Source organism: Oncorhynchus masou, chromosome 13 (genome assembly GCF_036934945.1).
Source record: "Oncorhynchus masou masou isolate Uvic2021 chromosome 13, UVic_Omas_1.1, whole genome shotgun sequence".
NCBI lineage: Eukaryota > Metazoa > Chordata > Actinopteri > Salmoniformes > Salmonidae > Oncorhynchus > Oncorhynchus masou.
Window position 1 is genome coordinate 10349656 of NC_088224.1, and position 27519 is coordinate 10377174.

General features: G+C 45.3%; 1 pseudogene; it reads left to right on the top strand.

Annotated features, from left to right (window-relative positions):
• The window catches only part of LOC135551639 (unconventional myosin-Ig-like), a 170390-nt pseudogene that overhangs the window by 119930 nt on the left and 22941 nt on the right, over positions 1 to 27519 (top strand).

Sequence of the window (27519 nt, forward strand, 5' to 3'; positions counted from 1 at the left end):
TGCCGTCACAATCTGAACCACACAGCAGCAGCCTTCTACTAAGACCTCTGCCTTTCATTTGTCTTCAGCTCGACAATGATTTGGGTCCCAGTCATAGGTCGAATCCCAAATGGCACACAAATCCCTATCTAGTGCGCTACTTTTGAGTAAGTAGCGCGCTGTGTAGGGAATATGGTGCCATTTCGGACGAAGCCATAGTCTACCCAATGTGATTAATTAATCTGCCTAGTCAAGTGGAGAAAGCTCTGATTACAATAACTGGGATAATGAATGCAATCAGAACCATCATTACATAACATTTAATTTATCATTTTTTTCTCCTCTTCTTGCTCTGCAATTGTGAAATAAATACACTGCTTTTCTCTCTGTGACCCACTCCAGGGATTGAGTCCCAAATAACACCCTATTCCCTATATGGTGCACTACTTTTTACCAGAACCATATAGTTCTTGGTCAAAAGTAGTACACTACTGTATATAGGGAATAGTTTGCCATTTGGGAAGAGATTGATCCGGGTCAATCTGCAGCCCAGGCGCTTCTCTAAGTGGAAAAGAAGCCCTGATGGTCTCTGGAAAGACTTTTCCCCAAATGGCACCCTATTACCTATATAGTCCACTACTTTTGACCAGAACCCATAGTGCACTATACATGGAATAGGGTGCCATTGACTCATGTACTATAGTGTTTTTGAGTGTCTTGACTCATGTACTGTAGTGTTTTTGAGTGTCTTGACTCATGTACTGTAGTGTTTTTGAGTGTCTTGACTCATGTACTGTAGTGTTTTTGAGTGTCTTGACTCATGTACTGTAGTGTTTTTGAGTATCTTGACTCAAGGCTTTCGACTCTGTCAATCACCATATTCTTATCGGCAGACTCAGTAGCCTCGGTTTTTCGGATGACTGCCTTGGCTGGTTCACCAATTACTTTGCAGACAGAGTTCAGTGTGTCAAATCGGAGGGCATGCTGTCCGGTCCTCTGGCAGTCTCTATGGGGGTGCCACAGGGTTCAATTCTCGGGCCGACTCTTTTCTCTGTATATATCAATGATGTTGCTCTTGCTGCGGGCGATTCCCTGATCCACCTCTACGCAGACGACACCATTCTATATACTTTCGGCCCGTCCTTGGACACTGTGCTATCTAACCTCCAAACAAGCTTCAATGCCATACAACACTCCTTCCGTGGCCTCCAACTGCTCTTAAACGCTAGTAAAACCAAATGCATGCTTTTCAACCGATTGCTGCCTGCACCCACATGCCCGACTAGCATCACCACCCTGGATGGTTCCGACCTTGAATATGTGGACATCTATAAGTACCTAGGTGTCTGGCTAGACTGTAAACTCTCCTTCCAGTCTCATATCAAACATCTCCAATCGAAAATCAAATCAAGAGTCGGCTTTCTATTCCGCAACAAAGCCTCCTTCACTCACGCCGCCAAACTTACCCTAGTAAAACTGACTATCCTACCGATCCTCGACTTTGGCGATGTCATCTACAAAATTGCCTCCAACACTCTACTCAGCAAACTGGATGCAGTTTATCACAGTGCCATCCGTTTTGTCACTAAAGCACCTTATACCACCCACCACTGCGACTTGTATGCTCTAGTCGGCTGGCCCTCGCTACATATTCGTCGCCAGACCCACTGGCTCCAGGTCATCTACAAGTCCATGCTAGGTAAAGCTCCGCCTTATCTCAGTTCACTGGTCACGATGGCAACACCCATCTGTAGCACGCGCTCCAGCAGGTGTATCTCACTGATCATCCCTAAAGCCAACACCTCATTTGGCCGCCTTTCGTTCCAGTACTCTGCTGCCTGTGACTGGAACGAATTGCAAAAATCCCTGAAGTTGGAGACTTTTATCTCCCTCACCAACTTCAAACATGTGCTATCTGAGCAGCTAACCGATCGCTGCAGCTGTACATAGTCTATTGGTAAATAGCCCACCCATTTTCACCTACCTCATCCCCACACTGTTTTTATTTATTTACTTTTCTGCTCTTTTGCACACCAGTATCTCTACCTGTACATGACCATCTGATCATTTATCACTCCAGTGCTAATCTGCAAAATTGTAATTATTCGCCTACCTCCTCATGCCTTTTGCACACAATGTATATAGACTCGCCTTTTTTTGTACTGTGTTATTGACTTGTTAATTGTTTACTCCATGTGTAACTCTGTGTTGTCTGTTCACACTGCTAAGCTTTATCTTGGCCAGGTCGCAGTTGCAAATGAGAACTTGTTCTCAACTAGCCTACCTGGTTAAATAAAGGTGAAATAAATAAAAAATAAAATAAATAAAATGTACTGTAGTGTTTTGAGTGTCTTGACTCATGTACTGTAGTGTTTTTGAGTATCTTGACTCATGTACTGTAGTGTTTTTGAGTATCTTGACTCATGCACTGTAGTGTTTTTGAGTGTCTTGACTCATGTACTGTAGTGTTTTTGAGTATCTTAACTCATGTACTGTAGTGTTTTTGAGTATCTTGACTCATGCACTGTAGTGTTTTTGAGTATCTTGACTCTTGTACTGTAGTGTTTTTGAGTATCTTGACTCATGTACTGTAGTGTTTTTGAGTGTTTTGACTCATGTACTGTAGTGTTTTGAGTGTCTTGACTCATGTACTGTAGTGTTTTTGAGTGTCTTGACTCATGTACTGTAGTGTTTTTGAGTGTCTTGACTCATGTACTGTAGTGTTTTTGAGTGTCTTGACTCATGCACTGTAGTGTTTTTGAGTATCTTGACTCATGCACTGTAGTGTTTTTGAGTATCTTGACTCTTGTACTGTAGTGTTTTTGAGTGTCTTGACTCTTGTACTGTAGTGTTTTTGAGTGTCTTGACTCATGCACTGTAGTGTTTTTGAGTGTCATGACTCTTGTACTGTAGTGTTTTTGAGTGTCTTGACTCATGCACTGTAGTGTTTTTGAGTGTCTTGACTCATGCACTGTAGTGTTTTTGAGTGTCTTGACTCATGTACTGTAGTGTTTTTGAGTGTCTTGACTCATGCACTGTAGTGTTTTTGAGTGTCTTGACTCATGTACTGTAGTGTTTTTGAGTATCTTGACTCTTGTAAGTCGCTCTTGAGTATCTGCTAAATGACTTAAATGTAAATGTAAATGTTGTACTGTAGTGTTTTTGAGTGTCTTGACTCATGCACTGTAGTGTTTTTGAGTGTTTTGACTCATGTACTGTAGTGTTTTTGAGTGTTTTGACTCATGTACTGTAGTGTTTTTGAGTGTTTTGACTCATGTACTGTAGTGTTTTTAGCACCTTTTTCTCAACTCACCACTTCAATAAGATAGCTTGTGAGGGGGACCTCTTGTACATTTGAACATGGTTCAGTTCTATAACCTCTCTCTCTCCCACTTTCCCTCCCTCCCTCCCTCCCTCCCTCCCTCCCTCCCTCCCTCCCTCCCTCCCTCCCTCCCTCCCTCCCTCCCTCCCTCCCTCCCTCCCTCTCCCCACCAGGTGTGGCGCGGGGCGCTGGCGAGGATGCGTTGGCGGCGGATGCGTGCCATCTTTGCCATCATGGGCTGCTACAAGCGTTACAAGGTCAAGGTCCACTTCTGGGAGGTGGAGCGACGCTTCGCCAACGTATGCATCATGGCTGACTATGGGAAAAGCGTGGAGTGGCCACCAGCAGCCCTCACACAACTCCACAGCATCACGCAGAAGCTGCACCGCAGGTCAGTCAGTTCCCATGGTAACCCCCACACAGATAAATAGAATGTGCAGAAGCTGAGTGTGTAATGTACAGTGTCCATTTTATATACATCAGTACTGTGTGTCTAAAACAATTTCCCCCTTGGGACATCAAATTTCATCCTAACTACAGTAAGAGAGGCTGTCATTGGTGTGTGTGTGTGTGTGTACTTGTGCGTGCTTGCGTGTGTGTGTGCGTGCGTGCGTGAGTATGTGTGCACGTGTGTGTGCAAGGAGTCTGCGTTTACGTTTTGTCATACAATTTGTAAGTCGCTCTGGATAAGAGCGTCTGCCAAATGACTTAAATGTAAATGTAAATGTACTTCTTTTCTTCACTATAGACAGAATCAAAACATCAGACCATCTTTATATAGACATACCATCTACAGGGGCCTTCGGAAAGTATTCAGACACCTTGACTTTTTCCATATTTTGTTCCAAATAAGTAAAATACTCAGCAATCTAACACACGATACCCCATAATGACAAAGTGAAAAAAGGTTTTTAGACATTTTCAAAAACAGAGCTCAGGTGCATCCTGTTTCCACTGATCATCCTTGAGATGTTTCTACAATATGATTGGAGTCCACCTGGGGGTAAATTCAATTGATTGGACATGATTTGGAAAGGCACACATCTGTCTATATAAGGTACCACAGTTGACAAAAACCAAACCATGAGGTTAAAGGAATTGTACATAGAGGTCTGAGACAGGATTGTGTCGAGGCACAGGTCTGAGGAAGGGTACCAAAAAATGTGGGCAGCATTGAAGGTCCTCAAGAACACAGTGGCTTCCATCATTCCTAAATGGAAGAAGTTACGAACCACCAACACTCTTCAGAGAGCTGTCCGACTGGCCAAACTGAGCAATCGGGGGAGAAGGGCCTTGGTCAGAGAGGTGACCAAGAACCCCATGGTCACTCTGAAAGAGCTTCAGAGTTCCTCTATGGAGATGGGAGAACCTTCCAGAAGGACAACCAACTCTGCAGCACTTCTCCAAATCAGGCATTTATGGTAGTGGCCAGACGGAAGCCACCCTGCTTGGAGTTTGCCAGAAGGCACCTAAGGGAAACAAGATTCTCTGGTCTGGTGAAACCAAGATGGAACTCTTTGGCCTGAATGCCAAGTGTCACGTCTGGAGGAAACCTCAAATCATCCCTACGGTGAAGCATGGCGGTGGCAGCATCATGCTGTGGGGATATTTTTCAGCGGCAGGGACTGAGGATCTGTAGAGAATTTTATATTTCATTTTTTCATTTTTAATACATTTACAAACATTTCTAAAAACCTGTTTTTGCTTTGTCATTATGGGGTACTGTGTGTAGACTGATGAGTGTTTTATTTTTTTTATCCATATTAGAATCAGGCTGTAACATAACAAAATGTGGAAACAGTCAAGGGGTCTGAATACACTGTATATTGACCATCTTATATATAAATATATATTTTCTTTGATTTGACTAGGCAATTCCGTTATGAACAAATTCTTATTTACATTGACGGTCTACCCCAAACACGGACGACGCTGGGCCAATTGTGCTCCGCCCTATGGGACTCCCAATCATTGCCGGTTGTGATACAGCTCTGAATCGAACCAAGGTCTGTTTTGATGCCTCTAGCACTGAGATGCAGTCCCGTACACCGCTGCGCCACCCGAGAGCCCAATATATATATATATATATATATAGATAGATCATCTTTATAGAACTCAAAAGGCACCTACATAAACCATGAAAAGGAATAACCTAAATAAGTTTTCTCTGCAACATCTTTGATATATTGTGTGTTTTCCATTGTTTGTCCCAAGATGGCGTGCGTGGCAGATGGTGAAGTACATCCCATCGTCTGACATGGGGGAGAAACGGGCCAAGGTGGCTGCTCTGGGGGCCCTGAATGGGGAGAGGAAGGACTGGGGCTGTGGCCGATCCTGGGAGAGAGAGAGACTACCTGGCTAATGTGAGTCACTCACACAGCACGGCCATGTATGTTCAGTACTTTCACTCAGTTTCAAAAAATTGTTTGTCTCTCCTACACGAGGGACAAAATCCTAATCGGACTTCTCACATAAGATTACTTTCTACCCTCATGCCTTGTTTATGTTATTTTAGTCATTGTCTTGATTGGTCTAAAATCCTGATGAATGGAATGAGTATCTACTGTATGTCACAGAAACTGAAGAGGTACGCTTTCACCAGAAAATCTAGAGCGCATGTTGAAACAACACAACACCATACACACACTCACCCTGACCCAGACCAGCATACAGTACATCATATATAGAGATACAATGACATCATTCCGGAAGCATCCATCGCAGGCAGGACGGAACGCGTGTGATGAACCACAAGGCCAGCAGATTGTGGTTGGCTGAGTCAAAGGCAGTCACAATCAGTCCCATTCTAATGGGTCTCACTCACAACTCGTTAAAGGGTTAATACAATTACATTTGGTCGTTGGAGCCATGACAGACCCCCTCTGGGTACCGTGACAAGGGCTGGTCATGTTAATCAGCCAATGAGGCAGTCAGTTGGTCTTCTAGTGGCTTGTGACTAGGGTTGCGTACCAAATGGCACCCTATTCCCTAAACAGTGCACTACTTTTGACCAGAGTCCAATGGGTCCTAGTCAAAAGTAGTGCACTATATAGGGAATAGGGTACCATTTGAGACGTATCCTAGAACCTTATTCAACACTCTTCTGCCCCCCCCCCACCCTCCTCCCATGTCATATCCTGAGCCAACAAAGGCTTAACTGTGTACAACCGTCTCAAACGTCCCAATCTCCTGCTTTCAATTATCTACTCCTCTATCTCATCATCTCATTGACCCTTGCATCAGGTCAAGCTGAGTCTATCGTGGTCAATCCATTGGTTTACACTTCAGACGATTCAACACATTCAATCCATATTCCAGACATACTTGTACATTCACTATATGCAGCGCATTCGGAAAGTATTCAGACCACTTGACTTCTTCCACATTTTGTTACGTTACAGTCTTATTCAAATAAAATACAATCCTCAATCTACACACAATACCCCATATTGAAAAAGCAAAAACAGTTTATTTATTACAAATTTATTACAAATAAAAAAATGAAATATGACATTTACATAAGTATTCAGACCCTTTACTCAGTACTTTGTTGAAGCACCTTTGGCATCGATTACAGCCTCGAGTCTTCTTGGGTATGACGCTACAGTGGCTTGCGAAAGTATTCACCCCCTTGGAATTGAGCGTGCATAACAATTCAACCCCCCAAAGTCAATACTTTGTAGAGCTACCTTTTGCAGCAATTACAGCTGCAAGTCTCTTGGGATATGTCTCTAAGCTTGGCACATCTAGCCACTGGGATTTTGGCCCATTCTTCAAGGCAAAACTGCTCCAGCTCCTTCAAGTTGGATGGGTTCCGCTGGTGTACAGCAATCTTTAAGTCATACCACAGATTCTCAATTGGATTGGGGTCTGGGCTTTGACTAGGCCATTCCAGGACATGTAAATGTTTCCCCATAAACCACTCGAGTGTTGCTTCAGCAGTATATTTGGATCATTGTCCTGCTGGAAGGTGAACCTCTGTCCCAGTCTCAAATCTCGAAGACTGAAACAGTTTTCCCTCAAGAATTTCCCTGTATTTAGAGCCATCCATCATTACTTCAATTCTGACCAGTTTCCCAGTCCCTGCAGATGAAAAAACTTGGGATGGTGTTCTCGGGTTGATGAGAGGTGTTGGGTTTGCGCTAGACAGTTCATCTTGATGGCCAAAAAGCTAAATTTTAGTTTCATCTGACCAGAGTACCTTCTACCATATGTTTGGTGAGTCTCCCACATGCCTTTTGGCATTCACTTTTTTCTGTCCACTCCTCTGTAAAGCCCAGCTCTGTGGAGTGTGCGGATTAAAGTGGCCCTATGGACAGATACGCCAATCTCTTCTGTGGAGCTTTTCAGCTCCTTCAGGGTTATCTTTGGTCTCTTTGTTGATTCTCTGATTAATGCCCTCCTTGCCTGGTCCGTGAGTTTTGGTGGGCGGCCCTCTCTTGGCAGGTTTGTTGTGGTGCCCAATTCTTTCCATTTTTTAATAATGTATTTAATGGTGCTCTGTGGGATGTTCAGTTTCTGATATATTTTTTTATAACCCAACCCTGATCTGTACTTCTCCACACCTTTGTCCCTGACCTGTTTGGAGAGCTCCTTGGTTTTCATGATGCCACTTGCTTGGTGGTGCCCCTTGCTTAGTGTTGTAGCAGACTCTGGGGCCTTTCAGAACAGGTGTGTGTGTGTACATATATATATGTACACACACACACACCTGTCTGAAAGGCCCCCATATATATATATATATACAGTATATATATATATATATATATATACTGAGATCATGTGACAAATCATTTGACACTTAGATTGCACACAGGTGTACTTTATTTAACTAATTATGTGACTTCTGTAGGTAATTGGTTGCACCAGATCTTATTTAGGGGCTTCATAGCAAAGGGGGTGAATACATAATGTATACACACACCACTTTTCAGTTTTGTATTTTGTAAAAAAAATAAAATACTTTTTTTTCACTTTACCAATTTGGACTACTTTGTGTATGTCCATTCCATGAAATCCAAATAAAAATCTATTTAAATTACAAGTTGTTATGCAACAAAATAGGAAAAACTTGGCACACCTGTATTTAGGGAGTTTCTCCAATTCTTCTCTGCAGATCCTCTCATGCTCTGTCGGGTTGGATGGCGAGTGTCGCTGCACACCTATTTTCATGTCACTCCAGAGATGTTTGATCAGGTTCAATTCCGGGCTGTGGCTGGATCACTTAAGGACATTCAGAGACTTGTTCCTAAGCCACTGCTGCGTTGTCTTGGCTGTATGCTTAGGGTCATTGTCCTGTTGGAAGGTGAACCTTCACCCCAATCTGAGGTTCTGAGTGATCTGGAGCAGGTTTTTATCAAGGATCTCTCTGTACTTTTCTCCATTCAAGTTTCACTCGATCCTGACTAGTTTCCCAGTCCCTGCCTCTGAAAAACATCCCCACAGCATGATGCTGCCACCGCCATGCTTCACCGTAGGGATGGTGTCAAGTTTCCTCCAGACGTAATGCTTGGCATTCAGGCCAAGAGTTCAATGCTGGTTTCATCAGACCAGAGAATCTTGTTTCTTATGGTCAGAGTCTTTAGGTGCCTTTTGGAAAACTCCAAGCGAGCTGTCATGTGACTTTTACTAAAGAGGGGCTTTCGTCTGGCCACTTTACCATAAAGGCCTGATTGGTGGAGTGCTACAGAGACGGTTGTTCTTCTAGGAACTCTGGAGCTCTGTCAGTGTGACCAAGGCCCTTCTCCCCCGATTGCTCAGTTTGGCCGGGTAGCCAGCTCTAGGAAGAGTCTTGGTGGTTCCAGACTTCTTTCATTTAAGAATGATGGAGACCTCTGTGTCCTTGGGGACCTTCAATGCTGCAGAATTATTTTGGTAACCTTCCCCTGATCTGTGCCTAGACACATTCCTGTCTCGGAGCTCAACGGACAGTTCCTTCAACCTCATGGCTTGGTTTTTGCTCTGACATGCAATGTCAACTGTGGGACCGTATATAGACAGGTGTGTGTCTTTCCAAATCATGTCCAGTCAATTGAATTTACTGGTGGACTCCAATCAAGTTGTAGAAACATCTCAAGGATGATCAATGGAAACAGGATTCACCTGAGCTGAATTTCGAGTTTCATAGCAAAGGGTCTGAATACTTATGTAAATAAGTTATTTCAGATTTTTATTTTTAGGTACATTTGCTCAAATTTCTAAAAACCTGCTTTCACTTTGTCATTATGGGGTATTGTGTATAGATTGATGAGGGAATTGTTTTATTTAATCCATTTTAGAATAAGGCTGTAAAGTAACAAAATGTGGAAAAAGTCAAGGGGTCTGAATACTTTCCGAAGGCACCGTATAACCTTCAGAATGTGAAATGCTGTTATGCAGTTCATTCCTATCTTAAATCTCTGAATGTTCTCATGAGCCTGTGGTGAGGTATTGTCTGTAATAACAGAGCTTTAGATTGTATCCTTTTACATATTGATATTTCTTAAAATTCATATAAAGATTCACATTTGCCGCAAACTTACGTGGGTAAAAGCCTTGTACACGACAACTAGACGGCCATAAAAACCGTGACCCCATCTCTGAATTCACCTCAAAGTCAGTGTCTAATATAATTTCTATCGTGCTGTGGTGGTTGATCTGCTCGTCTCAGAAAATCATTGATATAAGTTTGAAAGAGGCCGGGAAAGGTTATATGAACAGTGTTCTGGTTAATGAGGAGATGCTATCCAGCTGGCAGCAGGCAGACGGGATCATGTAATGTTATTCTTGTTAGACCGTCCTGATATTACATCCGAAACGAGAGCGTAGCGGTTAGGATGGTGAATCAGGCTAGTGTAATATATCACATAATCCCAAATTGCACCCTATTCCCTATATAGTGCACTACATTTGACCAGGTTCCATTGTCAGAAGCATACCACAATGCATCCAACTGTTGGCTTGCTGCTGATGCTAAGCAGGGTTGGTTAATGGTTGGTACCTGGATGGGAAACCAGATGCTTCTGGAAGTGATGTTGGAGGACCTGTAGGAGGTGCTCTTTCCTCCGATGTAAAAAAAGTTAACTTTTTCCCAATGCCCCTAGGGGTCATTGTCCTGTGTAGGGTGCTGTCTTTGGATGGAATGTTAAATGGGTGTCCTCTCCGTGGACACTAAAATGGCCCATGCCACTTATTGTAAGAGTAGGGTTGTTGATGCTGGTGTCCTGACTGAATTCCCAATCTGGCCCTCATATCATCATGGCCACCTAATCATTCCCAGCTTCCAATTGGCTCATTCTTCTCCCCTGTAACTATTTCCCAGGTCATTGCTGTAAATGAGAATATGTTCTCAGTCAACTTACCTGGTTAAATAAGGGTTAAAGAAAAAACAAGGCTCTGGTCAAAAGTAGTGCACTTTGAAGGGACTAGTGTGCCATGTGTGACTCATCCATAATGTGTGTCTTTGATTCCAGGCGAGGGACAGTCATCAAAGCAGCTCCAACTTCATACTTTTCTCCCAAGAGCTCAGGAACAAAGACGAGTACAACCAGGTCATCTTCTCTGGATTCTGTAGGAAGGTACGAGTACAACCAGGTCATCTTCTCTGGATTCTGTAGGAAGGTATGAAAACAACCAGGTTATCTTCTCTGGATTCTGTAGGAAGGTATGAAAACAACCAGGTAATTTTGTCTGGATTCTGTAGGAAGGTATGAAAACAACCAGATCATCTTGTCTGGATTCTGTAGGAAGGTATGAAAACAACCAGGTCATTTTGTCTGGATTCTGTAGGAAGGTATGAAAACATTGTACTGCCAAGAGGAGTTTCAGTTGCTTTTTGTCTTTCTCTCTTTCCCTGTTTGGAAAAACTGTTGACTTCAGATCCAGACTTGGGCTTTTTGTGTTCACATATCTGTCCTGGTTTCTGTTTTTGGCTGGTTTGATCCATGATAGTTCTGATTTCTACATTAAAGATGCCATTGTAGAGCAAAATAAAAACATATCTTTCTCTCCCTCTCTCTCTCTCTCATTCTCTCTCTCTCTCTCTCTCTCTCTCTCTCTCTCTCTCTCTCTCTCAGATGAACAGATTCAATAAAAGCTCAGACCGAGCTTTGCTGATCACAGACAAATATATCTACAAACTGGACCCCAAAAAACAGTTTAAAGTGTTGAAAAGACTGCCTCTAGAAGTGGTGAGTATACTCTCCATGTGTGCCCCGTCCAGTGAAAGCCACCTTACTCCAGCCCATGAGTTACCTCTTTATATCCACCTACATCCGTTGCCAGGGTATTACTTACAGACATGGGATACATCCAAAATGGCACTCTTTTCCATATATAGTGCACTACTTTTGACCAGGATCCACTATGTAGGGAATAGGGTGCTGTTTGGGATGTACTCATGATCAATGGCCTCTGTCTGTCTGTGTGAATTAGTGACCCAGAACAGAGGTTGAGGGAAGCAGGGAGAGGGGAAAGGAGGGGGAGAGTGGGAGGGGAGGGGAAGGAGGGAGAGTGGGGAGGGAGGGTGCGAAGGAGGGGGTGAGCGGGAAGGCGGGAGTGGGGGGAGCAAAGGAGGGAGAGAGGGGGAGGAAAGGATGGGGTAGGGAGAGTGCGAAGGAGGAAGAGGTGGGGAGGGGGGTGCGAAGGAGTGAGAGGTAGGGGGGAGCAAAGGAGGGAGAGGTAGGGGGAGGAAAGGAGGGGGATTGGGAAGGAGGGGGAGGAAAGGAGAGAGGGGGGGAGGAAAGGATGGTAGAGTGGGGGAGGAGGGAGGAATTGAGGGAGAGTGGGAAGGGAAGGGGGTGGGGGGAGAGTGGGAAGGAGGGGGGGGAGAAAATAGGGAGAAGGGGAGGAAAGGAGGGAGAGTGGGAGGGGGAAGGAGGGAGAGTGGGGAGGGAGGGTGCGAAGGAGGGGGAGTACAGGAAGGAGGGAGTGGGGGAAGGGGGTAAGGAGGGAGGGAAGGAAGGAGGTAAGGAGGGAGGCAGACGGGAGAAAGTGTGAGGTGTCTGATCTACATTTCGTGGTCCTGATGATGGAGGGGAGCAGTACGATGCTCCACAAATGTGTGCTGTGCTGCATTGACAGTCAGTCAGGGAGAGGGCCACGGTACTCACTGTACACACAGTGTGTTTTACTCTGAAGCTGTCCATGTTACAGAACACACTGTAGGTTGAGGTAACAAGGCAGTTAATTATACAGTATTACATAATGTGCAGCTGAACACCAGTTAGGATAGAACACAACCGACACAGCTGAACACCAGTTAGGATAGAACACAGCCAACACAGCTGAACACCAGTTAGGATAGAACACAACCAACACAGCTAAAAACACCAGTTAGGAAAGAACACAACTAACACAGCTGAACACCAGTTAGGATAGAACACAACCAACACAGCTGAACACCAGTTAGGATAGAACACAACCAACACAGCTGAACACCAGTTAGGATAGAACACAACCAACACAGCTGAACACCAGTTAGGATAGAACACAACCAACACAGCTGAACACCAGTTAGGATAGAACACAACCAACACAGCTGAACACCAGTTAGGATAGAACACAACCAACACAGCTGAACACCAGTTAGGATAGAACACAACCAACACAGCTGAACATCAGTTAGGAAAGAACACAACTAACACAGCAGAACACCAGTTAGGATAGAACACAACCAACACAGCTGAACACCAGTTAGGATAGAACACAACCAACACAGCTGAACACCAGTTAGGATAGAACACAGCCAACACAGCTGAACACCAGTTAGGATAGAACACAACCAACACAGCTAAAAACACCAGTTAGGAAAGAACACAACTAACACAGCTGAACACCAGTTAGGATAGAACACAACCAACACAGCTGAACACCAGTTAGGATAGAACACAACCAACACAGCTGAACACCAGTTAGGATAGAACACAACCAACACAGCTGAACACCAGTTAGGATAGAACACAGCCAACACAGCTGAACACCAGTTTAGGATGAACACCAGTTAGGATAGAACACAACCAACACAGCTGAACACCAGTTAGGATAGCAGAAACACAACCAACACAGCTGAACACCAGTTAGGATAGAACACAACCAACACAGCTGAACACCAGTTAGGATAGAACACAACAACCAACACAGCTGAACACCAGTGAACACCAGTTAGGATAGAACACAACCAACACAGCTGAACACCAGTTAGGATAGAACACAACCAACACAGCTGAACACCAGTTAGAACACAACCAACACAGGATAGGAAGAACACAACCAACACAGCTGAACACCAGTTAGGATAGAACACAACCAACACAGCTGAACACCAGTTAGGATAGAACACAACCAACACAGCTGAACACCAGTTAGGATAGAACACAACCAACACAGCTGAACACCAGTTAGGATAGAACACAGCCAACACAGCTGAACACCAGTTAGGATAGAACACAACCAACACAGCAGGTAGGATAGAAACAGCCAACACAGCTGAACACCCAGCTGAACACCAGTTAGGATAGAACACAGCCAACACAGCTGAACACCAGTTAGGATAGAACACAACCAACACAGCTGAACATCAGTTAGGAAAGAACACAACTAACACAGCAGAACACCAGTTAGGATAGAACACAGCCAACACAGCTGAACACCAGTTAGGATAGAAAACAGCCAACACAGCTGAACACCAGTTAGGATAGAACACAACCAACACAGCTGAACATCAGTTAGGAAAGAACACAACTAACACAGCAGAACACCAGTTAGGATAGAACACAGCCAACACAGCTAAACATCAGTTAGGATAGAACACAGCCGTACCGTGGGAAGAAATAGTTGAGTTATGAAGTTATCCAGAGCAATATCACTTTGTTTTACTATAGTATGGCTGAAAAGTAAGGTTATGTACTATAAATCACTTTCAACTTGAGAGTAGCTCACCACTGCTGTGTGATTCACAACATTACAGTGTAGTTACAGTGTAGTTACAGCGTAGTTACAGTGTACTGCTAAAATAAAGGTGAAGTAAATATAACCAATAGTTATCATGGTACTGTACAGTAGCTCATCATGGCCTAGCATTGAAAGAGGCTGTAGGATTCAATCTCTACGATTCTGACACCCAACTACAGTATAGTACCACCTCATCACTGTTAACCATGACGCCCAACTACAGTATAGTACCACCTCATCACTGTTAACCATGACGCCCAACTACAGTATAGTACCACCTCATCACTGTTAACCATGACGACGAACTACAGTATAGTACCACCTCATCACTGTTAACCATGACGCCCAACTACAGTATAGTACCACCTCATCACTGTTAACCATGACGCCCAACTACAGTATAGTATCACCTCCTCACTGTTAACCATGACGCCCAACTACAGTATAGTATCACCTCCTCACTGTTAACCATGACGCCTAACTACAGTATAGTACCACCTCATCACTGTTAACCATAACGCCCAACTACAGTATAGTACCACCTCCTCACTGATAACCATGACGCCCAACTACAGTATAGTACCACCTCCTCACTGTTAACCATGACGCCCAACTACAGTATAGTACCACCTCATCACTGTTAACCATGACGCCCAGCTACAGTATAGTACCACCTCATCACTGTTAACCATGATGCCCAACTACAGTATAGTACCACCTCATCCCTGTTAACCATGACGCCCAACTACAGTATAGTACCACCTCCTCACTGTTAACCATGACGCCCAACTACAGTATAGTACCACCTCATCACTGTTAACCATGACGCCCAACTACAGTATAGTACCACCTCATCACTGTTAACCATGACGTCCAACTACAGTATAGTACCACCTCATCACTGTTAACCATCACGCCCAACTACAGTATAGTACCACCTCATCACTGTTAACCATGACGCCCAACTACAGTATAGTACCACCTCCTCACTGTTAACCATGACGCCCAACTACAGTATAGTACCACCTCCTCACTGTTAACCATGACGCCCAACTACAGTATAGTACCACCTCATCACTGTTAACCATGACGCCCAACTACAGTATAGTACCACCTCCTCACTGTTAACCATGACGCCCAACTACAGTATAGTACCACCTCATCACTGTTAACCATGACGCCCAACTACAGTATAGTACCACCTCATCACTGTTAACCATGACTTAACTACAGTATAGTACCACCTCCTCACTGTTAACCATGACCCCAACTACAGTATAGTACCACCTCATCACTCATCACTATTAACCATGTGCCATGTATGTACCACCTGTCACTGTTAACCATGGCAGCCAACTACCCTATAAGTACCACCTCATCACTGTTAACCATGAGCCCCTACAGTATAGGAGAACCATAAGGTAACCTCATCACTGTTAACCATGATGCCACACTACAGTATAGTACCACCTCATCACTGTTCATGCCCAACTACAGGGTCAGCCCTGTCATTACTGTTAACCATGGCAGGACAGATAGGACAGGGTGTCCAGTCATCACTGTTAACCATGAGCCAGTACCACCTCATCACTGTTAACCATACAGTAGTACCACCTCATCACTGTTAACCAGGGTCATACAGTACAGTACCACCTCATCACTGTTTGGCCCCAACTACAGGATTAACCTGTCATGTTAACCATCATCCAGCCAACTACAGTATAGTACCACCTCATCACTGTTAACCATGACGCCCAACACGTGTGTACCACTCATCACTGTTAACCATGTCTCAGTCTGTCCACCTCATCACTGTTAACCATGACGGTCACTAATATAGTACCACCTAACTGTTAACCTGACCCCAACTACAGTATAGTACCACTCCATCACTGTTAACCATGACGCACACACACAGTATAGTACCAACTCATCACTGTTAACCACACCCAACTACAGTATAGTACCACCTCATCACTGTTAACCATGACCCAACTACAGTATAGTACCACCTCATCACTGTTAACCATGGCCCAACTACAGTATAGTACCATAAACCCTCATCACTGTTAACCATGACGCCCCAGCCCACCAGTGTACCACCTTCACTGTTAACCATGCCACCCCGCCCCTCCGTAAGCTCCACTGGCTTCCAGTAACCATGAGAGGAACTACAGTATAGTCCCTACCTTCAGGCTATGCTCAAACCCTACACCCCAACCCAAGCAGTACCACCTCATCACTGTTAACCATGGCCTCCCACCCCCTCATCAGTTATCAGACGCCAACTACAGTATAGTATCACCTCCTCACTGTTAACCATGACGGAAACTACAGTTTTTAGTTTTTTTTTACCATGTTATTTCAACTACATTAGTACCACCAGGTCATCACTGTTAACCATGAAGAACTACAGTATAGATCCACCTCATTACCACCTCATCACTGTTAACCATGACGCCCAACCAAGAATATGACTGTTAACCATCCAACTACAGTATAGTACCACCTCATCACTGTTAACCATCGCCCAACTACAGTATAGTACCACCTCATCACTGTTAACCATGAGCCCAACTTCAGAATATCCCAGTACCACCTCATCACTGTTAACCATGAGGGAAACTAGGCGGTCTTCTCAGACTCACTGTGACGCCCACATATGTACCACTCATCACTGTTAACCATTCCCGCCAATGTCCAGTATAGTGACACACTGTTAACCATGAACTACAGTATAGTAGCATTCCAGAGGAACATACAGTATAGTACCACCTCTCACTGTTAACCATGGCTCACCAACTACAGTGGCGGTACCACCTCCTCACTGTTAACCATGACGCCCAACTACAGTAAACCACCTCATCACTGTTAACCATGACGGGGCGTATAGTACCCCCTCCTTATGGCTAATGAGCCCAACTACAGTATAGTGACCACCTCCTCAGAAACATACAGTAAGTCAAACCTCATCACTGTTAACCATTTGAATTCCTCACAATCAATATAGTACCACCTCTCTCACTGTTAACCAGACCCATTACTACAAGATAGTACCACCTCATCACTTATAATCACAGCCAACTATATATAGTACCACCTCATCCATCACTGTTCTGAACTTAAACTATGATATGATCTTTGCAAACTGTGTGTTATCTTATCCTGAGGCTGCATTCATTGCACTATTCTGTGCCATGTCTGTGCCTGTGTCCCAAATGAAAGCCAATTCCCTATAAACCACACTACTTTTGACCAGAGCCCTATGGAGAACCATAAGGGAATATGGTGCACACCTTGATGCCACACTGTTGTTAAGGTATGACAGGGACTAGGTCATGTAGCTAAGGCCCCAGCCCTGTCTTATGTAGTGCCGGGCAGGACAGATAGGACAGGGTGTCCTAGTCCCATTGTTCCAGCCTTGACAGGCCTGACACTACAGGGTCACAGGAGTACAGTAACGTCTAGGCTGTTTGGTTGTAGGATTAACCTGTGTTATGTTTGCTTGTATTCATCCAGCCAGCTGTAAGAGGTTTAGCACCAAGACTGTCTCTTTCTCTCACACGTGTGTACATTTCTCTCTCTGTCTCTGTCTGTCTCTCAGGCTGTTTAAATCTGACTGGGTCACTAATCATGACCTAATCTGCGAGTTCATTAGCACGTGCACGAAGACGCACGCACGCACATAGCAACGCACAAAACACACACACAACCAGAAACCGTGGATTGACACACACACACGTGAAACACACACACAAACCACTGCACACAACACACACACGTGCAGCATGGATAGAGAAGTAAAGTACCAGATCGGCATAAACCCTGCAACTTATCCAGAATGCCGCAGCCCACCTGGTGTTCACCTTAAAGTTCTCCCATGCCAGCCCCTCCGTAAGCTCCACTGGCTTCCAGAGCACAAGAGGATGTGCCCCTCCCTACCTTCAGGCTATCACGGAAACCTACACCCCAACCCAACCCAAGCACACTGTTCTGCCACCTCTGGTCGCTTGGCTCTCCCACCCCTGCTCAACCCAGTTTCAGACGCTTTGAGGACAGAGATGGCACGACACGGCCTGCAACGGAAACATGCAGGTTTTTACGTGTTCTTACATTGCAGCCGAGGTGAGTAAAACATTTAAATGTGTTAAGTCATTTCGCAAGGCTGCTTAGGCCCAGACTTACAAATCCTTACAGACAGAAACTGAAACAAGAACCAGCTGGCTGAGGTCTGTCCAACGGACATATTCAATCAATCACTATACCAGTCTGCTTCCCATCTTCAAGAGGGCCACCATTGTTCCTGTTCCCAAGAAAGCTAAGGTAACATTGAGAAAACGCTAGCACTCGGTTCCTTCATCAGGAAGTGCTTTGAAGATGTAGTCAAGGACCATATCACATTCCCCTACCAGACACCCTAGACCCATGGCAATTTGCTAAACCAAATAGGTCCAAGACCACTGCAATTTCAATCAGGGCAGGTGACTGTAATATGACCCATCTGGACATGAGATTCCCTCCGTGAGAAGGCTATCAAACAAGCTACAGCTCGGCATTTAGAGACAAAGTAGAATCTCAATTCAAGCTCAGACCAAGAGGTATGTGGCAGGGTCTACAGTCAATCTGGGACTAAGAAGAAACCCAGACGGTCACGGACCATGATGGTGAGGGTCCCAGGCAGACTAAATCTTTTGCCCGCTTTGAGGACTCATACAGTGCCACTGGGGCCCAACGGAAACATGGGTGCTGTACACTCTCTGTACACACTCTGTACACTCTCTCCTGTACTCCCTGTTCACCCACGACTGCGCGGCAATGCACGCCTCCAACTCAATCATCAAGTTTGCGGACGACACAACAGTGGTAGGCTTGATTACCAACAACAACGAGACGGCCTACAGGGAGGAGGTGAGGGCCCTCGGAGTGTGGTGTCAGGACAATAACCTCACACTCAACGTCAACAAAACTAAGGAGATTATTGTGGACTTCAGGAAACAGCAGAGGGAACACCCCCCTATCCACATCGATGGAACAGTAGTGGAGAGGGTAGTAAGTTTTAAGTTCCTCGGCATACACATCACAGACAAACTGAATTGGTCCACTCACACAGACAGCATCGTGAAGAAGGCGCAGCAGCGCCTCTTCAACCTCAGGAGACTGAAGAAATTCGGCTTGTCACCAAAAGCACTCACAAACTTCTACAGATGCACAATCGAGAGCATCCTGGCGGGCTGTATCCCCACCTGGTACGGCAACTGCTCCGCCCACAACCGTAAGGCTCTCCAGAGGGTATTGAGGTCTGCACAACGTATCACCGGGGGCAAACTACCTGCCCTCCAGGACACCTACACCACCCGATGTTACAGGAAGGCCATAAAGATCATCAAGGACAACACCCACCCGAGCCACCGCCTGTTCACCCCGCTATCATCCAGAAGGCGAGGTCAGTACAGGTGCATCAAAGCTGGGACCGAGAGACTGAAAAACAGCTTCTATCTCAAGGCCATCAGACTGTTAAACAGCAACCACTAACATTGAGTGGCTGCTGCCAACACACTGACTCAACTCCAGCCACTTCAATAATGGGAATTGATGGGAAAGGATGTAAAATATATCACTAGACACTTTAAACAATGCTACCTAATATAATGTTTACATACCCTACATTATTCATCTCATATGTATACGTATATACTGTACTCTATATCATCTACTGCATCTTTATGTAATACATCTATCACTAGCCACTTTAAGACGGAAGACGGAGCTGCTCTTCCTCCCGGGGAAGGACTGCCCGTTCCATGATCTCGCCATCACGGTTGACAACTCCATTGTGTCCTCCTCCCAGAGCGCTAAGAACCTTGGCGTGATCCTGGACAACACCCTGTCGTTCTCAACTAACATCAAGGCGGTGGCCCGTTCCTGTAGGTTCATGCTCTACAACATCCGCAGAGTACGACCCTGCCTCACACAGGAACGGCGCAGGTCCTAATCCAGGCACTTGTCATCTCCCGTCTGGATTACTGCAACTCGCTGTTGGCTGGGCTCCCTGCTTGTGCCATTAAACCCTACAACTCATCCAGGACGCCGCAGCCCGTCTGGTGTTCAACCTTCCCAAGTTCTCTCACGTCACCCCGCTCCTCCGCTCTCTCCACTGGCTTCCAGTTGAAGCTCGCATCCGCTACAAGACCATGGTGCTTGCCTACGGAGCTGTGAGGGGAACGGCACCGCAGTACCTCCAGGCTCTGATCAGGCCCTACACCCAAACAAGGGCACTGCGTTCATCCACCTCTGGCCTGCTCGCCTCCCTACCACTGAGGAAGTACAGTTCCCGCTCAGCCCAGTCAAAACTGTTCGCTGCTCTGGCCCCCCAATGGTGGAACAAACTCCCTCACGACGCCAGGACAGCGGAGTCAATCACCACCTTCCGGAGACACCTGAAACCCCACCTCTTCAAGGAATACCTAGGATAGGATAAAGCAATCCTTGTAAAGTGGCTGTTCCACTGATGTCAGAAGGTGAATTCACCAATTTGTAAGTCGCTCTGGATAAGAGCGTCTGCTAAATGACTTAAATGTAAATGTAAATGTTTAACTATGCCACTTTGTTTACATACTCATCTCATATGTATATAATGTACTCGATACCATCTACTGTATCTTGCCTATGCTGCTCTGCACCATCACTCATTCATATCTTTATGTACATATTCTTTATCCCCTTACACTGTGTATAAGAAATTAGTTTTGGAATTGTTAGTTAGATTACTTGTTGGTTATTACTGCATTGTCGGAACTGGAAGTACAAGCATTTCGCTACACTCGCATTAACATCTGCTAACCATGTGTATGTGACAAATAACATTTGATTTGATTTGATTTGACTGTACCCAATACGCTAACCTCTAGGCTACCTACTGCCATGAAGAGTGGAAACAGAAATGTTCCCTGGGAGGGAGTTATATACCTGTGACTGTACCAGGAAGTGTTACCACTACACCACTGCTCTGTGTGTATGCATGTGTCTGAGTGTGAACCTGTGTGTGTGTGTGTGTGTGTGTGTGTGTGTGTGTGTGTGTGTGTGTGTGTGTGTGTGTGTGTGTGTGTGAGTGTAGCTTACCCCCATACCTCTTTCTACTCCCCCAGATAACAGGCCTGAGTGTCACTGCAGGCGTTGACCAGATGGTGGCGCTACACACTTCCTCCCAGGATGATGTTCTTCTCTACATCCAGAGAGGGGAGCTGTGCCCCGACCAGGACCGCATCGGGGAGCTGGTGGGAACGCTCATCGTCCAATTCACACGGTCAGTGGCCACGGTCAGGGGGTGTCGGGTTGGGTAAGAACAAGCTGCACTGGGCTGGCCTGGTTAAGCATTCACCGTAGTCAGTGACGACATGTGTTAGCATGATCAAACCAGCCTGAACAAGGATTGAGACTGGGATTGTGTTAGCATGGTCAAACCAGCCTGAACAAGGATTGAGACTGGGATTGTATTGAGACTGTGATTGGTTTAGACTACAGCTCTTCCAGGGCTTTTCACACTAGCCAACTGTTTCAAGACAAGTTGTACTGAGCTGGCCTGGTTAGGCATTCACCATAGTTGCTGAAACCTGAAAATCTGATCAGGACAATGTGTAAAGAAAATACCACAGTCAGCACGGTTTGGTTGGGGTCAGCAGGATAGCGTAAATGGGGTATCAATGTCAAACTTAATTAAAAACTTCTCTCAGGGGCCTCCTGAGTCTAAGGCACTGCATTGCGACAAGTAGCCTAGTGGTTAGAGTGTTGGGCCAGTAACTGAAAGGATGCAAGATCGAATCCCAGAGCTGACAAGGTAAAAATCTGTCCTTCTGCCCCCAAACAAGGCAGTTAACCCACTGTTCCTAGGCGGTCATTGTAAATAAGAATTTGTTCTTAACTGACTTGCCTAGTTAAATAAAGGTAAAATAGTAATAAAATAAATTGCAGTGCTTGAGGTGTCACTACAGCCCCGGGTTTGATCCTAGGCTGTATCACAGCCGGCTGTGACTGGGAGATACATGAGGTGGTGCACAATTGGCCCAGCGTCATCAGGGTTTGGGGAGGGTTTGGCCATCGTGCTCTAGTGACTCCTTCTGGCAGGCCGGGCGCCTGCAAGCTGACCTCAGGGTTAGGGGAAGGTTTGACCTGCCGGGGATTGTCTTGTCCCATCGTGCTCTAGCGACTCCTTGTGGCAGGCCGGGCGCCTGCGCCTGCAAGGTGTACAGTGTTTCCTCCGACCCATTGGTGCAGCTGGCTTCCAGGTTAAGTGAGCAGTGTGTAAAGAAGCGGCTTGGCAGGGTCATGTTTCGGAGGACGCATGGCTTTTGACCTTCGCTTCTCCTGAGTCCGTAGGAGAGTTGCAGTGATGGAACGAGACTGTAACTACCAATTGGATATCACAAAATTTGGAGAAAAAAGGGGGTAAAAATGTGTGTATATATATATATATATAAAAAAAAAAAAATATATATATATATAAAAAAAAAAATATATATATATATATATAAAAATATATATATATAATTCTAAAGTTTATATTGATAAGTCTGAATCTGATGTCTGATTTATAATGGCATTTGTCTCTGTCATAGTTATGAATCAGATTCGTGGCGTTAATCACTGCCATATTTAAATGTATAATCATTTGTTATTGTCAGACTGATTTTCATGGACCTCCAGGGTTCAGGTTGTGTTCAGGATCAACTTTCCCTCTCCCAATCCTGACCTGAACCATTTGAACCAAAACTTACCAAAACTGACCTCAGATCAGCGTCTAGGAGCCTCAGATCAGCGTCTAGGGGCCTCAGATCAGCGTCTAGGGGCAACATCACCCTGCACCCCAACAGACAGTTTTGAGGCCCGGCCAGCAGTCTCTCCACTAAGCCTGTGGTCTTCCAGCAGTCTCTAACAGCACCCATCCCAAATTGATTGGATTCCTGAATCTTAATCTTCAAATCCAGTCAGGGCCATACTGATTTAAAGGATTGGACCCTTTTTTAAAAATATTCGCCTAAAATTACATACCCAAATCGTACTGTCTGTAGCTCAGGACCTGAAGCAAGGATATGCATATTATTGATACCATTTGAAAGGAAACACTTTGACATTTGTGGAAATGTGGAAATTAATGCATGAGAATATAGCACATTACATCTGGTAAAAGATAACAGAAGAAAAAAATAATCATATATCTTCTTTTTTTTTCTCTTTGAAATGCAAGAGAAAGGCCAATACATGACTTAGGAATATAGGCACAATTTAGATTTTGGCCACTAGATGGCAGTGTACATGCAAAGTTTGAGACAGATCCAATGAACCATTGCATTTCTGTGCCTAATTGGTTTATTAATACATTTTCAAGTTCAATACTGTACTCTCCTCAAACAATAGCATGGTATTATTTCACTGTAATAGCTCGTGTAAATTCGACAGTGCAGTTCGATTAACAATAATGTAAGCTTATGATATATGTCCTAGGAAATTTTCTTGTTACTTAAAATGTCATGCTAATCACATTAGTGCACGTTAGCTCAACTGTCCCGTGGGGGGGGGGCACCGATCCCGTAGAGGTTAAAAACACCAGAGACCTTACTCCTACTTCTTCTCATTGTGATGTGAAATGTTCGTTTTTAGTGCTAACCTCTGAATCGTCATTTACACTGTCCAAATATCACCTCATGTACTGTAGTTACAAATTCCTCATGTCCCATTGGCCCATGATTATCAGTCATATGTTTTTAACGTTACACATTAATGGCAGGTCTGTGTGGGATACAGGATCAGTCTTGTCTGTGCAGCCTGCCACCTCATTAATATACTGGTATCTTCTGCATTTTCTCACAATATAGATAGAGACCCCCTGTGGAGAGGCTTATAGGACCACAGTCAGCTGGTCGGTAGCTGTACCAGGCTGTGTTTTGGAGGATTTTTATGTGTGTGTGTGTCTGTGCGTTTGTGTGTGTTTTTTAATGAGAGACACGCTCCTGGTGTTGTCTATGGGTCTGAGTTTGTGTTGGGCGAGGGAGTCGGTCAGTCAGTGACACGAGGCTCACACCAGCGGTGTGTCTCTTGCTGCTGATCGAAGCATCGGGCGTCGAAGAGTGAGTTAGAGCGGTGGCCATTGAGAAAGGCTAATCAGTGTGCTGGTCCAACTGCCTGCGTGACCCCTGTGTGCCTTTCTTTCCCACCATCTAGGGGTCATGACCCCTACAGGTTCTCATCAAAAGAGAGAATTTGAGAATTTGAGTCGAGGGCTTGGGGGCTTGGGGGTTGCCGACTACAGAAGTGTGTGTGTGTGTGAGGGGATGAGTGTGTGTGAACATGTGCGAGGGGGAGGAGCAGAGCAGCAGATGACAGTACAAACAAGTTATTATTCCACTCCCTCTCGCTCTCTTTTCATCAATCCCTTCTGCCAGGAAGTCAGTCCCAAGACCACTAGAGTCATCCCCCAGTCAGGCCTCTTCTCACGTGGCTGTGGAGAAAGGTTTGGTCTGAGAGTGAGTCATTGGAGCAATCGTGTTACTAGTCTGCTTCTCTCTGCCCCCAAGACAAACATTGATACTTATTATGTAGTGTGTGTGTGTGTGTGTGTGTCTCAGTGAGAGAGTAGAGCTGTTTCAATCTGGGTCAATGTCATCAGTATTAGTGGAAAACCAGGTGAATTCTCTATGTGACTCCAATGAGGACAGGCTGTCTGGTTCACTGTCTTCTTACATTCCTCTTCTTCCCGCTCTCTTCCTCCTCCATTCCGTCCCTCTCTCTTCCTCCTCCATTCCGTCCCTCTCTCTTCCTCCTCCATTCCGTCCCTCTCTCTTCCTCCTCCATTCCGTCCCTCTCTCTTCCTCCTCCATTCCGTCCCTCTCTCTTCCCCCTCCATTCTGTCCCTCTCTCTTCCTCCTCCATTCCGTCCCTCTCTCTTCCTCCTCCATTCCGTCCCTCTCTCTTCCTCCTCCATTCCGTCCCTCACTCTTCCTCCTCCATTCCGTCCCTCTCTCTTCCTCCTCCATTCCGTCCCTCTCTCTTCCTCCTCCATTCCGTCCCTCTCTCTTCCTCCTCCATTCCGTCTCTCTCTCTCAAATCAATTCAAGGGGCTTTATTAGCATGGGAAACCTATGTTAACATTGCCAAAGCAAGTGAAGTAGATAATATACAAAAGTAAAGTGTCTCTCTCTCTGTAACGGTTTTCTTGTGTCGAAGGAGAGGCGGACCAAAACGCAGCGTGGTTATTATTCATGGTTCTTTAATCAAGAAACTATACATGAATAGACTAACAAAACCAAGAAATGTGAAAAACCAAAACAGCCCTATCTGCGAGACAGGAACAATCACCCACAAAACCCAACACCAAACAGGCTACCTAAATATGGTTCCCAATCAGAGACAATGACTAACACCTGCCCCTGATTGAGAACCATATCAGGCCAAACACAGAAACAGACAAACTAGACACACAACATAGAATGCCCACTCAGATCACACCCTGACCAAACAAAACATAGAAACGTACAAAGCAAACTATGGTCAGGGTGTGACACTCTCTGAAATCAAATTTATTTATATAGCCCTTCGTACATCAGCTGATAACTCAAAGTGCTGTACAGACACCCAGCCTAAAACCCCAAACCGCAAGCAATGCAGGTGTAGAAGCACGGTGGCTAGGAAAAACTCCCTAGAAAGGCCAAAACCTAGGAAGAAACCTAGAGAGGAACCAGGCTATGTGGGGTGTGGCCAGTCCTCTTCTAGCTGTGCCGGGTGGAGATAATAACAGAACATGGCCAAGATGTTCAAATGTTCATAAATGACCAGCATGGTCAAATAATAATAATCACAGGCAGAACAGTTGAAACTGGAGCAGCAGCACAGCCAGGTGGACTGGGGACAGCAGGGAGTCATTATGTCAGGTAGTCCTGAGGCATTGTCCTAGGGCTCAGGTCCCCCGAGAGAGAGAAAGAAAGAGAGAATTAGAGAGCATACTTAAATTCACACAGGACACCGGATAAGACAGGAGAAGTACTCTAGATATAACAAACTGCCCCAAGCCCCTCGACATATAAACTACTGCAGCATAAATACAGGAGGCTGAGACAGGAGGGGTCAGGAGACACTGTGGCCCCATCCAATGATACCCCCGGACAGGGCCAAACAGGAAGGATATAACCCCACCCACTTTGCCAAAGCATAGCCCCCACACCACTAGAGGGATATCGAGTATAGCCCACAGAGATCTCCGCCACGGCACAACCCAAGGGGGGGGGCGCCAACCCAGACAGGAAGATCATATCAGTGACTCAACCCACTCAAGTGACGCACCCCTCCTAGGGACGGTATGAAAGAGCCCCAGTAAGCCAGTGACTCAGCCCCTGTAATAGGGTTAGAGGCAGAGAATCCCAGTGGAAAGAGGGAAACCGGCCAGGCAGAGACAGCAAGGGCGGTTCGTTGCTCCAGAGCCTTTCCGTTCACCTTCACACTCCTGGGCCAGACTACACTCAATTATATGACCCACTGAAGAGATGAGTCTTCAGTAAAGACTTAAAGGTTGAGACCGAGTTTGCGTCTCTCACATGGGTAGGCAGACCATTCCATAAACATGGAGCTCTATAGGAGAAAACCCTGCTTCCAGCTGTTTGCTTAGAAATTCTAGGGACAATTAGGAGGCCTGCGTCTTGTGACCGTAGCGTAAGTGTAGGTATGTACGGCAGGACCAAATCAGAGAGATAGGTAGGAGCAAGCCCATGTAATGCTTTGTAGGTTAGCGGTAAAACCTTGAAATCACCCCTTGCCTTGACAGGAAGCCAGTGTAGGGAGGCAAGCACTGGAGTAATATGATCACATTTTTGGTTCTAGTCAGGATTCTAGCAGCCGTATTTAGCACTAACTGAAGTTTATTTAGTGCTTTATCCGGGTAGCCGGAAAGTAGAGCATTGTGACAAAAACATGGATTAATTTTTCTGCATCATTTTTGGACAGAAAGTTTCTGATTTTTGCAATGTTACATAGATGGAAAAAAGCTGTCATTGAAACAGTCTTGATATGTTCTTCAAAAGAGAGATCAGGGTCCAGAGTAGGCCGAGGTCCTTCACAGTTTTTTTTTAGACGACTGTACAACCATTAAGATTAATTGTCAGATTCAACAGACAGTACAAAGACAGTCTCTCTCTCTCTCTCTCTCTCTCTCTCTCTCTTGTCTCTCTCTCTCTCTCTATTGTCTCTCTCTCTCTGTCTCTCTCTCTCTCTCGTCTCTCTCTCTTGTCTCTCTCTTGTATCTCTCT